A 15,244-nucleotide genomic window follows, 5' to 3' on the forward strand; every position below is an offset into this window, starting at 1 on the left:
CTCAGTACTTTTGTCCCAAAAGGGGGACAGAAGTAAGTTCCCTCCAAACATTAAAAAAAACCCAAAACACTGTATATATTATATATTCAATATACTGTCCCCAACTACTATAAAACAGCCTTATGTAAAGAAATGCAATGTAGTACAGAAGACACTGTGCAGACATAGAACCTCTTCTAAAGGAAGAGCTTTACATGTCACGATGTCTCTGTAAACCTTTCCACACAAGTCATTTATAACTCAGTTTAGCAACACTTTTCAAGTCCCTTTTCTTGAAAGGTTATTTGAAAGGCACCAATAACAGAAGTCATATTTAATTTGGAATTTTTAAGGACAGAATTTTAAATGAAGTAAGTATGAATACTGAAAAACTGAAAAATATATTAAAATAGATGTGCACTGCCTTAGAAGACAGGTTCCTCCAGTTCTCAGCTAGTCTGTATTACAGTGTGTAGGCAGATTCTTGATTTTCTTTTAAAATATTTCTGTGTTTTGTTGTTTTTAACCAGGATTATGGAAAGGCGAAATTCAAGGGCAGTGTGAGGTGAGTATACACGTTCGGTATATTTATTTTTAAAAAAATTCTACTCACCATCTCTCAAAACTGAAGACTGAAATAAATGTTAGGTAAAATTGCCTGGCTTGCAAGATACGTCAGGATTCTCAATGAACTTTTTCTCACTGCCCAATCTCCTGCTAGGTAATGGAAGATATTTCCCTCCACTCCTTCATAGCTTATTCCTTAGAGATGGCAAGTGGGAGATAAGTATACATTATGTATTTACTGGGGAAAAAAAAAGCCGCATACATTTATAAGATATGCCTGCATTTATCATCAGTGATCTTTTTCTGCAACTGTTAGTCATAATGGATAACAAATTAGTCATGTACAGTCCCAGTAATGTGAACTAAGGTACAGCTTCACTTCATTTTTTTTTCCCTAAGTTTAACATTTCACTTTTGTGGGTACAGTTATTTACAGGTGTAACATTTGAATAGTTCCTCTACATCATTTAGTGGTATATGTTTCAATAATWTTTGTTCAGAATAAGTTTGAAAAACAGCACTGAAGAAGTCATTGTTGGTTTCTGTGCCTTAAAGGTGACTAGTACTTAATTATGATTCTGTTGTTACCATTAGTGCAAAGTACAGTATATCAGGGAGACTCCTATGTGCCCTTCTTTGTCCTCATGCCTAGTATAGAGGTGTATTATCAGTTCAGTTCACGCATCCAAGAAAAGCCACAGCAGAAGTTCAGAGAAGGAAGATATCCTTGGGAAGCTCCATATTTTTGTGTACATTTGAAGAACATAATACAAGATAAATTCTTAAAAGTCTAGCTGGGAAAAAAATGCTTGAAATGGTTGGCAATTGCTAAGTTTGCTAACGTAGTTACCTTCATCATTATGGAGATCACAATTAAAGGAATGATGTGAGCTCAGTGATAGATCAGGAGCTGAGCCAAACAGGGAGCAGGGTGGAGAAGGAGGAAGTAGGCAGAGTGCTAACGAAAAGACATTGTATAGAGGGAGTGATAAATAGTAGTTGATTGAATGAAGCATTAGTTAAGGACTGAGACTGCTGCTATAGGTGAGAGTTTGAAAACCTTCAGATTTGAGTTAGAGATGAATATTCTTGCACATTTACATCTCACAGAAGATTTCAATAAAAGTAGCATATGATCTGCCTGTATGTGAAAGGAGAGTCAGCTGAGAGGCAATTGAAAATGGAGTTCTTTTGTTTCAGCTAAATAGTAGCAAGACTACTAGAGTCATATTTAGATACTAGCAATTTGCAAATGTGTTCCCTCAAAGCAAATTTGCAGATGATACTGAATTAAGGGATGTGGTTGACCTCCTGAACAGTAGAGTCTCAATCCAGAGAGTCCTTGCAATAACTGAGTATCAGAGCCAACAGAAATCTTATGATATTAAATACGAAAAATTGTTACCTTGAGGTGTAGTAACTACATGTACCAGTTCAGTCTTGGTACTGACTGGCTGAGTCCTAGCCCTGCTAAACTGGATCTGGGTATTACTGTGCTGTATATGTGCCAACAATGTGCTTTCATTGCAAATGAACAAAACCAAATAGCAGACTATGGTAGAAGGAGAATGGCCAGAAGTTTGAGGAAGGTTGTTGCCCTTCTCTTCTCTGTGCTTGCGTGGCTGTAGCTGAAATACTGTGTCCCTTTTAGGACTGTCCAGTTCAAGAGGGGTGTTGATAACTGTAGAGCCACTGAGATGTCTGGGCACCTAGAGCACAGAAGGAGAGGATGAGGGAGCTCRATTTAGCATTTGCAAGGTTTTGTCCATGGAAATCCTTCCTAACAAATAAAAGTCATAGCATAAATTTTTCTAGGCAAACAAAATCCCATTAGTTATTAAGATATTGCTTTTTTCCCCATTTTATTCTACCAGAATGGGAGTCAGAATTGAGTAATAAAGTATTGGTTTTTTATACCTTGTAACTTTATTCTTTTCTGAATAATGATACACTTCTATAAAGGTAGAGGAGTAACTAGAGCTTTCTGTAAATTTCTACCGACGGCTCCAGAGGAATACCAGTCACCAAATATGCAAACTGCTCTTTTACAAGTTGGCAATGTTTTCTTGGTAAGGGGAGAGGAAGGGATGGTAAAAAACATTTTGCTTCTATAGGTATGGCTGTGTGAACATTTCCTGCAAAGAGAAAAGGAGAAAGGTTGTACACCTTTGTTGATAGGATATGGAAAAGCTATGTTGATACTGAGCTTTGAAAATTAATGATGAAAAAAGAGGAACAAAATCCAATTTCCATTTTTGTGAGTGATTCCACTTTGTCTGCTCTAAAACTACATGGAAAGCAATATATATTTAAATTCTCTATGAAATAGATTTTTGCTCACAAAAAGTAAGTTTTAAAGATGTTTTGTTAGCTTTTCATTTAGAGTATTATCTTGTAGGTTTATATTCTATATTTTGCATTAAGTTTATTTTGACAGTAGAAGCTATAGTACATACCTGATAATGTGTCCCTTCTACTTTTGTTTGTCTATATCTAATTGTAGTTCTTACTGTATCTGGTATCTTTCTACATAGTGAAGTTCCCAGAAGCCTTAACTCCTCAGTCCTTACCCCTTAATTTATTGARATACTGTTATTGATGAGGATTACTAAATAGAGATCCTGTTTTCCTTCACATGAAGGACAGTGAAATACTTAGATTTAAAGAGGACTGAACATCAAAATGATAAGCACTGTTTCTAAGCTCTGGGTTTGTGTTGCTCATAGAAAGGGTGACTTTTTTTCTAATTCATTTAAGATTAAAGCAGATATATTTCCTGTTCTTTGGTATAAATGAAGGTTTACCTTTCGTAACTTTTTCCATAATTTTTTCACACAACTTCTACTAACTTACATGACCTGCTCTGGTGTTCCTCTGTCCAGATTGTGTCCAGACGGCTTTTGAATATCTCCAAGGAAGAAGACTCCACAACCTCTCTAGGCAACCTGTTCCAGCATGCAGTCACCCTCACAGTAAAGAAGTTTTTCCTCATGTTCATTACAGAACTGCCTGTGTTTCAGTTTGTGCCTGTTGCCTCGTGTCCTGTCGCTGGGCACCACTGAAAAAAGTCTGGCTCCATCCTCTCAACACCCTCCCTTCAGATACTTGTACACGTTGATAAGATCTCCTCTCAGCCTTCTCTTCTCCAGGCTAAACAGGCCCAGCTCTCTCAGCCTTTCCTCATAAGAGAGATGCTCCAGTCCCCTAATCATCTTTGTRGCCCTTCGCTGGACTTGCTCCAGTAGTGCCACATCCCTCTTGTACTGGGGAGCCCAGAACTGGACGCAGTACTCCAGATGGGGCCTCACCAGGGCTGAGGGGCAGGATCACCTTCCTCSACCTGCTGGCAACACTCTTACTGATGCACCCCAGGRTACCATTGGCCTTCTTGGCCACAAGGGCACATTGCTGCCTCATGCTTAACTTGGTGTCCACCAGCACTCCCAGGTCCTTCTCCGCAGAGCTGCTTTCCAGCAGGTCAACCCCCAACCTGTCCTGGTGCATGGGGTTATTCCTCCCTAGGTGCAGGACCCTGCACTTGCCTTTGTTGAACTTCATGAGGTTCCTCTCCGCCCACCTCTCCAGCCTGTCCAGGTCTCTCTGAATGGCAGCACAGCCCTCTGGTGTATCGGCCACTCCTCCCAGTTTTGTATCGTCGGCAAACTTGCTGAGGGTGCACTCTGTACCTTCACCCAGGTCATTGATGAAGAAGTTGAACAAGACTGGACCCAGTATTGAGCCCTGGGGGGCATTGCTAGCTACAAGCCTCCAACTAGACTTTGCGCCACTGAGCCCAACCCTCTGAAAATTTTGCCAGATGGTGACGGTGTTCATCATAGACCAGGCCTGTCAGGCACTAGTCAGTGTCGTATATTTAACAGTAGGTCACAATATTCTGACGTCATGCAAAGAAATGAATGAAAACATCAAATAAAACAAACTCAGATAGAGTATGCAGAGAGAGTAAAAAACCTAAATGGAATAAACAGACAAAGCTTTCCTGCTGAAGAGATTGTTGTGAATTTACTCCTGATTTTTTTGCTACTTGGTGCCAGAAGTCATTTGAGTCAGTTCCAAATCAGGTCATATTCTTCCACTAATAAAATGCTAACCTTAAAACAAGGCTTAAGGAGTGACCCAGCGTATGATAGAAACTTGGGGAGAAAGATATATATTGCTATAGACAAGTGTGGAACAGGTAATCACCAATTATGTGACTATAATTTCTCCCTTGGTTTAAATTAAATTTTCTGCATTCACTCAATCAGCTCATGGTTCAGTGCTTTTGCAGTTTATACAGGCAGGTTCCACCTGCATTGCAGTTCTTCTTAAAAGAATTACCCATCAGCTAAGATTTTAGCGTTTCTAAACATATGTTTACTATATGAATTAGTCTAAATTCTCCTTTCCTAGCACCAATTGCTTTTGTCAGTTGTGTAAGCATGACATATGTATCTTAAGATGAATGGTTTAGATATTGTTTTGTCTGTTTATTCATGGTAATCTACTGAATATAAGTGCAACTCTGTGGGGCCTTTAGCTTCCAACAGATTGTTCTGTTAGCTTTCGGGCGAGAAAGAAAAGAGACAGAAAGCACCTGCCAATGCAGTAGTTAAAGCAGGTGTGTGCTCTTCTGTGTGTCATGATAGTCCTTCAGGCAGGCAACACAAAATGTGGCATCACCGTAAAGCAGGCTGTGTTTGGGGAATGGCTCTATAGAAATTACATGCTTCCCCCTGCTTCCCCAAGAAGGACCGACAGGGTCTGGGGATACTTTTATCACCCACAAAAATTCTTGCTAATTGATTTCCAAAATACCTTTCTGCTGCTGCAAAAGAAAAGGAAACTATGAACTGGGAGAGCTCTACTTTTTATATGGAGAGCAGCTGAATACAAAGTGGAAGCATAGTAATAAATTGGTGTTTGTAGTTCATTTATTCCGTAATAAAAAAGTATGGCTATACTCAGATTGTTAACAAAAACTTTACATGTGCAAACAGGGCTGAGGAAATACTAAGAGCTACTATTTAAAATATCTGTCACATTTGTCATCAGTCAACTTACCCTGTTGACTAAAAGCTGGCTATTAAATAAGTAGGGAAGAGCATCTGGTTGCCAAAACCTTCATTTTCTTGGATATATGGAGAGCATTGTTTTTTCCTGAATGTTTTTATAGGAGTTTAAAGAATGAACCAGTATTGATAGGTTGTTACAGATATTTGGAGCTACAAGCATGAGAAATGAGAATAACTTAAGTCTTCTAGGCTTATTCTACTCTCTTTCTTCTCCCTTGGTTTGCTTTGTTTTTCCCTATATGAATCAGATCTCTTCAAAATCCGCTTTCTTAGCTTAGGATCTATCAGTATGCTTTTAGAACGACAAATTTCTTCTGCTGAATATTACTTGTCGTGGCTGATTTGTAGGTTTGTTTTCTGTATGTATGCATATATAGGGAAATGCAAAGATCGTTGATTTTATTATAAAAAAATTCTGGACATACACTTTCTTACATGAATAAAAGTATGAAATGCTGTACTGTCACCTGCATTAGCCATTCATATTTTTCTTCTGTTTTTTTTTAAATAATGTGTAGTCCAGTTAGAGTTGCTCTTGAACTTGCTTTTTCACGATACGTGGATAGTTTCTATTCAAGAAATAATTGGGGTCATTTACTGGGGAGAATCTGGTAACCAAAAAATGTCCTATGTGACTTTAGAGCACTGCAGTAATTGTTTTTATGAAATTGCTATATTTCTCCAATCTTTGTCTTTTTGTTTTAGAAGCAGTTCTTACAGCACGAGGCTAGTATTAATTACACCTCTAGTCATTAGTCATAGTACTAATTACATTGCTGGTCATTATCATTGCATCTATAGATTAGCATTATGAGAGAAATACTGCCACATGAACAGGAAGAATGGACTAGTGCAAGATCCCTGACAGATGGTGATGTATGCCCTGAGGAATGTACAATTAGCAAAGAGTTAGTTCTTGTGCTTTTACACTGGAAAAGCCAACATAAATGTACTGACTATGCCTATGAACTAAATGACCTAGGATTGTGCTGTGGCCCTGAGGTCAACTGATATGCTTACCATGGTGGATCCAAACTAGCGGGCATATGTCCATGCATCCCTCATACTTCTGTGCCTACACCTCTCAGTGTAGCAGAAGTGCTGGACTTTCTGGTTGTCACCCCACCCCCACATGACACATCACTCAGTTTTTAGATGCTGCAAAAGGGGCTTTCCACTACAAGCTTCTGACTGACATTGGAGGCCTGTAGCTAGCGGTGTCCCCCAGGGGTCAGTCCTGGGTCCAGTCTTGTTCAACTTCTTCATCAATGACCTGGATGAAGGGACAGAGTGCACCCTCAGCCAGTTTGCTGACGATACAAAACTGGGAGGAGTGGTGGATACACCAGAGGGCTGTGCTGCCATTCAGAGAGACCTGGACAGGCTGGAGAGGTGGGCGGAGAGGAACCTTATGAAGTTCAACAAAGGCAAGTGCAGGGTCCTGCACCTGGGGAGGAATAACCCCATGCACCAGTACAGCTTGGGGGCTGACCTGCTGGAGAGCAGCTCTGCGGAGAAGGACCTGGGAGTGCTGGTGGACACCAAGTTAAGCATGAGGCAGCAATGTGCCCTTGTGGCCAAGAAGGCCAATGGTATCCTGGGGTGCATCAGGAAGAGTGTTGCCAGCAGGTGGAGGGAGGTGATCCTGCCCCTCTACTCAGCCCTGGTGGGGCCCCATCTGGAGTACTGCGTCCAGTTCTGGGCTCCCCAGCACAAGAGGGATGTGGCACTACTGGAGCAAGTCCAGCGAAGGGCCACAAAGATGATTAGGGGACTGGAGCATCTCTCTTATGAGGAAAGGCTGAGAGAGCTGGGCCTGTTTAGCCTGGAGAAGAGAAGRCTGAGAGGRGATCTTATCAACGTGTACAAGTATCTGAAGGGAGGGTGTCGAGAGGATGGGACCAGTCTCTTTTCAGTGGTGCCCAGCGACAGGACACGAGGCAACGGGCACAAACTGAAACACAGACACTTCCATCTGAACATGAGGAAAAACTTTTTCACTGTGAGGGTGACAGAGCACTGGAACAAGTTGCCCAGAGAGGTTGTGGAGTCTCCTTCTCTGGAGATATTCAAAACCCGCCTGGATGCAATCCTGTGCAATGTGCTCTAGGTGACCCTGCTTGAGCAGGGGGGTTGGACTAGATGATCTCCAGAGGTCCCTTCCAACCTCAGCAATTCTGTGATTCTGTGATTCTGTGATTTTCTGAGCTCTCTCTGCCCCAGTTTGCTTCCTGCAGCACCCGCTAGTGTCTACTGCTGCTTTTGCTGCTCATACTTACTCCACAAGGCTTTTAATGCATTCTCAGGCCCAGCTAGGGGTTGCAGATCTGCCAGTTCCCAGAAGTTCTGCACTACGCAGATCAAGTACATGGTTCTGAGAACCAGTGACAAGGGACAGGGAAATGCCACAAGAGCCCACACTTTTTGGTTCAGGCCAGTGCATGTGGGACTGGAGGTCTCTGAGGCCATCTACTGTTTAGGTGTGGTGCTTCACAACAGCAACTTCAAGAAGGCTGTTCAGGCCTTTGCCCAAAGTGGTTGTTGCAACTTCATAGAGGCTACTGACAGGATCTAAATACTTCTTCAGTATCTTCTGTGGAGCTCCCATTGGTACACCGAGGCCAAAGACTACCACCCTGTCATCCTTTGCAAATCACCAGGAATTACTCATGGAGATCACAGTAAGCTAAAATGGTTGCAGTAAGTTTATGAACTCCACTTATCATGAATGAAGCCAGAGCGACATATTTTTCTGAGTTCAGGGTGTCAGACTGTGCTGGGTGGGTACGTTCCTATGTTTCTGAATCATGGCAGATAGTGTTTTCCTTACCGCAGGTGTGTATTGTACAGTCATTTTTCTTGTGTCCTGACTACTACATGATCTGGATGATCTTATGTTTTCCAGAATGAATTTGGAGAACCAAGGATTCCCTGCTGGTGGTTAGTTTCCATTTCCCTTCAATCTCCATTTCCCCACTCCTTCCCCTTGATCCTGAACCTGTGCTACCTGAAGACCTGGGTGGTAGCCATCTCGCCCTAGTTTGCTGAATGAAGCCCAGGTCTCTCCACCATGTCACATGTACCTGGGCTCCACCATAACAGCACATTCGCACAGGACTTAAGTCTCTCGGGGACTTAAATCTCATATCAATGTAGTCTTGCTATAACAATGCTGAACAGCCATGCAGGTTGTGTGCCTTTACATGGCTAAGCTACATAACACTGTGGCTGAGTGTTAATAGTCATCCCACTCCCTCCAGACTTTTTCCTACCTGATACTAACTGTGACAGAGACCTGGCCTATGCCAAACCTCCTTAACTTTTGCCAAGTTCTATACAAGAATCCACAAGGAATCGATCCTCGTGTATCTTCTYTTTGGCTGTTAGACATTTTTACTGAAAACTCCCTATGACATTTTATAGTATGTTGCTGAGGATCTGTAGGCGTCTCAGCCAGCTTGGAGAATTGAACCTTGGGGGGGACATGCTGGATAGGTATGGCATTATCTGCACAGCCTATTATGATTATTCCCAGGTCTGTGTTAATCCCCAGACCTTTGCTGGGCGTTAGATAGAAGAGTGCTGTTTGCTGGGAACAGACTACAACTGTGCTAAGAACCATGTTGACAGTTAGTGCAGTAGTAGTTGAGTATCAGTGCCTAGGCCCACACTGTGGCATTGTTTAATTTATTAATGGAGATGTAGCCACTGGGGCCAAGGTCCTCAGTAAGGACAAGCTGACAGCTTCTTTTTAAAAATCATCAATTTGGAACTTTGTTCCAGAAATCACTGCTTGACATCCTCTCTAATTATAGTCTGCTTTGTTTTTGCTGAACCATCTTGCTAGGGAACTGTTGTAATGTCTGGCTTTCAGATGCATTGGATGTTAGTTTTATATGGGTCCTGAGTATAGTTTGAAAAATATATTGGTTGTACAGCTTGAAATACTATTACTGATGGATAAGGTATAATAAAATACTTCAGTTCTATCAGTTGCCTATATTATCAYTGATCCCCAAATGACACTGGAGTACCTTTAGGCTGTATAAGGCATAAACACAGCCTTTGAGTGCTTTCACTTTGAAAGCTTCAAGAAGTTGGAAAATTGGTCTTTTGTCTAACTGTTCATCTAACGAAATGTTCATCTTCTATCTTTTATTCATTTACTGAGATAGTAGCAGTGAGGAGAATTGCAGAGCCATTTGTGTGTAACTGCTATCCATTTCAATTTTAAAGATGTCTCCTCAAGCAAACACAAGAAAGTGTCCACTGGGTATCATGTGAGATTGTGATTGCTGTGGGAGTTCTTTTTCTTTATAAAATTTAAAAGACAGAGCTGCTCTTTGGCTGGCATGAGTTAAATGATACAGATTTAATGAAAAGGCAAACTCTAAAATGTACACTGAATTGAAGTAGTTCGTTCTGCTTATTAGTAGTTGTACTGTTGTGCAACCCTATTTTCAAATAGGAGAAGGAAAAGACCTGCTAGGTTGGGTTCCTCTTTCTAATCTCTCCCACACAGTCTAGGACAAATGCTGACTGCAGACTTCAAGAGTTTGATATAAGTGAGGCTCATCTGAGTCAACAGATGCAACAGAAGCAGGCAGAACAAATGGCAATAAGGTGCCTCGTATATAAATGGCAATAAAAAAACCTATCTGCGTTAAATAAGTGAGAGGCTGTTAATATGGGATTTGAAGCATGTAGTATAAAACACTCCAAGCATATTACAACATAGCATTCCTTTTTGCAAGTGTGTTTTTTACTTAAATATTGCTATGAAGTAAACTATGTGTTGACGGTAGGCTTCTCTGATCCCTTTTCCTAGCCAGTTTAATTATAATCTGTTACTGGAATTTGTCACAGCTGTCTTGCTTCTTCATCCACAAATCATCATAGTTGTGTGTTTTTAAGCCATAAAAAAAGTGTTGGTTCAGTGTGACCTCTTCTTGATTTTTATTTTTTTTGTGATCTTTTAAAACCAAGAACAATAAACAGAAATGTGTAACATACGGAATAATGAACACCCATAACTGTACTTCATAAGGCTGTCACTCCATCAAAGTATTTTGCTGTGAGCCAAGGGAATGAAACTGAAAAACAGAATTTTGTAAGCTAGATGTTCCTTCAGAACGATAGGATGAGAGTCATCCTTTGCAGTCGCATAACTAAGTGAGCTGGACTCACTATTTGCAGGTTAATTATGTGCACAGGTAGAGTCCCTTTTACTTAGACAGTACTTTTTACTTATAACAGTGTACAGTGGACTGATTTTCACTGTTTAGGAAGCTATGCTACGGTAAAGAAAAGGAGAAACAAGCTCTGTGTGCCCCTATAGGGCTGCCAAAATGTATACAGGGTAGCCAGGAATGATTGCTAAAAGACTGTCCTGATGAATGGTTGCAGGGGAAGAGCTCTGAAGATTTCCTGGGCTCCTTCCAGAACATCCAGATTTTCATCAGTTTTTAGAATCTTAAACTGTTAGAATTCTACTGAGTATACTTAGGGGGAAGTTACTGAGAACATAAACACTGAAGTGATATAAATTCCAATGAAGCTTTATAAATATATCTGTATACTTCAATATAGGTAATATATAATTAAATTGTACATATTTATCTATAAATAAATGGTGTGTTCACAGGAAGTACATAAAGTATTAAGCATCAGATTTCCATTCATTTTTGAATCATCACTGGGTGTTCAGTATCGGTGTGCTTCTTTTGAATAATTAGCTGTAATTCTTTCCTGTGCTCCAATAGATTTGTGCTGTGTGGTATTTTAGCAGAGAGACTGATAGCAGCTTCCAGGATCAGGACATTAAAGCTGAGGACAACTTGACTGGGCTGGGGGATGAATGAAGAAGGTATCTGTCATAGATGCAGCTATCATACACCTTGAGTGGTCCAGAGAAAGTCATCCTAAAAGTCTGCTTGATAACAAAAACAATCATTGCTCTCAGAGGTTGAAGATAGTCTGAGCTGTCATTTTGTGTCCATTTGTAATTATTCAAAGCTATTTGTTTCATATAAAGGGGAAAAAGACAGTGCAGACCCTTAAAAGAACTGGCTTTTACAAGAGTATTGTACTTCCTCCTTTCAATTGAATTAAAAATAAAACTAGGAGCATCTCACTAAGATATATAAGGGCATTGGGTCAGTGCAGGCCAGGCTCAAAAATTTCAAAGATGCACAATATTCACTTCTAAGTCAGTCAGAAAGTTCTTGCTCTTTTTGGAGGTTTGTAGATTCAGTTTAAGTGCATTATTATCAAGTAAAGATGATAGCTGTTGAATATTTTTCTTTATTTTTATGTTGTTTTAAATACTATTTTACCTTGACAGCTGTTTTCCCCTTTTCAGCAGTACCTGCATGATCATTAAAGAATGTGAATATTATTTACTATTGCTTTTTGAAATTCTTTGAAGAAGGGACCTCAAAATCATTTATGCTGACCTTTGAAGTTTAAACAATAACCAGAAATATCTATTTGACTTCCATCTACTGGTAAAGCTCTCTGACGAAAAAATGTTCTAGTTGTGAGACATAAAAACCTACAAGGTTTTTATTTACTCGTGAATGATTTTTATTTGATATCTCTTGATTATAAGCAAAAGAAAGAATGAGTTTTTCTGAACTGATTGTAGCAACATCTGTTTTGTTTTTTCATGGTTTACTGTATTAATTAGACAGTAACAAGCTGCATTCATTTAGCCAGTTTAGATGCTTGTATCATACATTGTTTTAATTTACAGATTGATATTGAGGATAAGATCCTGTGAAAGATAAACTGCTYGAGGAATGTTAAGTAGTAATGGCAGGGAAGAGAGAGAGTTTTATACCTCTTTGAAACAGAGGTTGAAGGGGTTTTTGTGAAATGCAGGGGAGGACTCCCAGTATAAAAATATATATAAATACCTATGACAGGTAAATGATTTCATTAGAAAGAAGAAAAACTTCCTCTAATTAAGGAAAGAAAAGGGCGTTTTGGGATGAATGATTAAGCCAGTCTCACCCCCTAAAAGATTTGTGGTGGAGATTAGTTACAACTGCTATAAAGAGTCATGTACAGAGACAGAAACCATGATTGCCACCTTGTCAGGAAGGGAAGAGGTACCTCTCAACTTCAGTTAAGATTTGGGAGTCTTTTTGTTTAATTCCTTAAGCTTTTTATAAATATTTGAAATTATACTTTATGTTTTAGATATTATGGATAAATGCTTGTTATGTGACATTTGTCTTAGCCTGACATTAAGTGTAATCTAAAGTAACCACATTACAGAAGGGCATTTGTCATTCAAGGATTTGATGACTTTGCAGATTAGCATCTTGAGCAGTAGAGTCCATCTCCATTTGAGATGCAAGCTGAACAGAGGTGTACCATCACAAGAGTCTGAAAAATCAAGCATCTTCCGGTCACTATTGGTGACTTGAAAACTTCTAGCATGCAATAAAAACATTGGGCAGACTTGAACCTCAAGCTCACAAGAACAGAGTCCCAGAAGTGTACTCCAAGGTATATCTTTTAATAGAAGTAATTCTAAAACTTTTGGACAAATAGAGTGATATAAACACTCCACAGTTCTTGTGGAGTTATAATTTAAAAAGGTTCAGAAGGCCTGATGGCTTTACGGACCAGTTATTGTCATTTATATTGTCATGGACAGTAATGGCATCCTTTAAAAAAACACAGTTTGCAAAGATCTCTGGATGGTAGCTAAATACACACAGAATATACTGCTGAAGCAGCATTTCATGCATGATTTAAAGGAAATCCATGGGATGTTTCTAACCTCTCCTTCCTACCATGCATTTTGGCAAGACACAAACATAATTTTGAAGGTAAAATTAGCTTGTGCTGCTGGAGTCCTTCAGTACTATCAAGAATGCCAGATAACTGGAGAGACATGTCTGAAGCTCTTGGTGGGGACACAGGGATGATGAATTAGAGCACTTTAAAGCTGAGGTATGACAGCACAGAAGAGGGCAGAGTAAGCAAAACTTCTAGCAAAAGTACTTCCAGATCCACTGCTCAATCTAGTCTGCATGCAGCCCTGTGTCCTTCCCCTTTTTAATCACAGTGATAGTCTCTAAGGTCCAGTTCTCAAAGCAGCAGTTTGGTTCAAAGCCTAAAAAGCAAGGGCAAATAAAAAAAAAGCCTAACAAATCAAACCTGTGAAGGTAGAGTGACCATAGAATCCATCAAACTTTTAGAAATTAATCAGTTATAGCATTTATAGCTCAGCTCCAGTAACATGAAACAGGTTATCACTTCTTTATAGCGCTAACTCATCTACCATTCTGTACTCATGAAAGTTCATAGCCTGTTTAAATACTTCTGTAAGCAGCTATCTGGAAAGAGCAGTTTACAGATGCAGCCTGCAAATACAGAAAAAGGCTGAACTGTGTAGCCATGATTCAATCACACTGCCGTTGGTATATTCCAGAATACTTTGGTTAGTGTGAAACATGAGTAACTTACCACAGAATAGCCTTAAAGTGAAAGGAAATGATTTTTTGCAAAGCATAGAAACTAATTTTCTCTGTTATATTCTTTAGGTGACATCTGTTTGTGCTGTTTAAGTTTCTAATTATTTTAAGTTTTGTTTTTTGAAATACTAATTTTACACCGAGGTGCCTCAGCTTTCTTTTGACCTACACTTTTACTGATTCCTGGTTCTGACATTAAACTTAATTTTATTACTGGATGACAAGGACACAGTGGTAATAAACTTACTGAGAAGGGAGAAAAGTTGCCCTTCTCTTTTATTTCTTATTGAATTTTAGATTGCTTGGGTACCAGTATGCAAAGCCAAAATGAAACTAGTATTGCATAACCTTCACTATTTTTATTTTCTGTGTAGTGAATCCATGACGTCTTATATTTCTGTTTATTAAAGATGTATATCTATCTAACTTTGAACAAGAAGTTGATAAAACAAGGAGATCAACTTCTAATGAAGTACAAGTACCAGGTTTACAGTATACCTGCACCATTTATGCAGTACCAGAACATATTGGTGCATAAACTGGGATAACAGGAAACAGAGTCTGTAGTTTCTGAAGTTGAACCAAACTTCAAATTCGTTAAGTGAGGAATTTAAAAATTTTGAATTTGAATCTGCAGCTGCAACTCAAAGCCTCAAAGGAATTGCTCGCCATTCATTCACAAGATGTGGCTTGCAAGAAGAAAGATTCTGTTATAGGTTTTCAGACCATGTTTCTTTAGGTTTTGATATCTCTCTTAAGAGAAATAGGTTCCTCCAGTTCAGTATATTGAAAGCTAATCTTTCGAATGTTTATTTTGGGGCATTTGTTAAAACAACAGCCTGAAGTTGGATCATATTGAATTTCCTTGTATGTGTCTGGAAGCTTGACCATGGGACACGGTAAGTGTTGGTCAGTGTTAGGAGTGTCTTTCCTGCTTTGTGTTTCTGTTGTCCACGGGTGCCAAGTCTGATGGAACTGGCCAGCGCCAGCAACCAGAAACTTCATTTATATATGTGTGGTAATGTCATTCCTGTGTCAAGCTTGTTGGAACAATATTCTACATAAAATAAATTTGCAGTCTTGTAAGTTCTGGGGGGTGTATATTACCAATCAAGAATCTTACCCCTACTTTTA

Source organism: Apteryx rowi, unplaced genomic scaffold, assembly GCF_003343035.1.
Source record: "Apteryx rowi isolate R43461 unplaced genomic scaffold, aptRow1 scaffold_208, whole genome shotgun sequence".
In the NCBI taxonomy this organism is placed as follows: domain Eukaryota; kingdom Metazoa; phylum Chordata; class Aves; order Apterygiformes; family Apterygidae; genus Apteryx; species Apteryx rowi.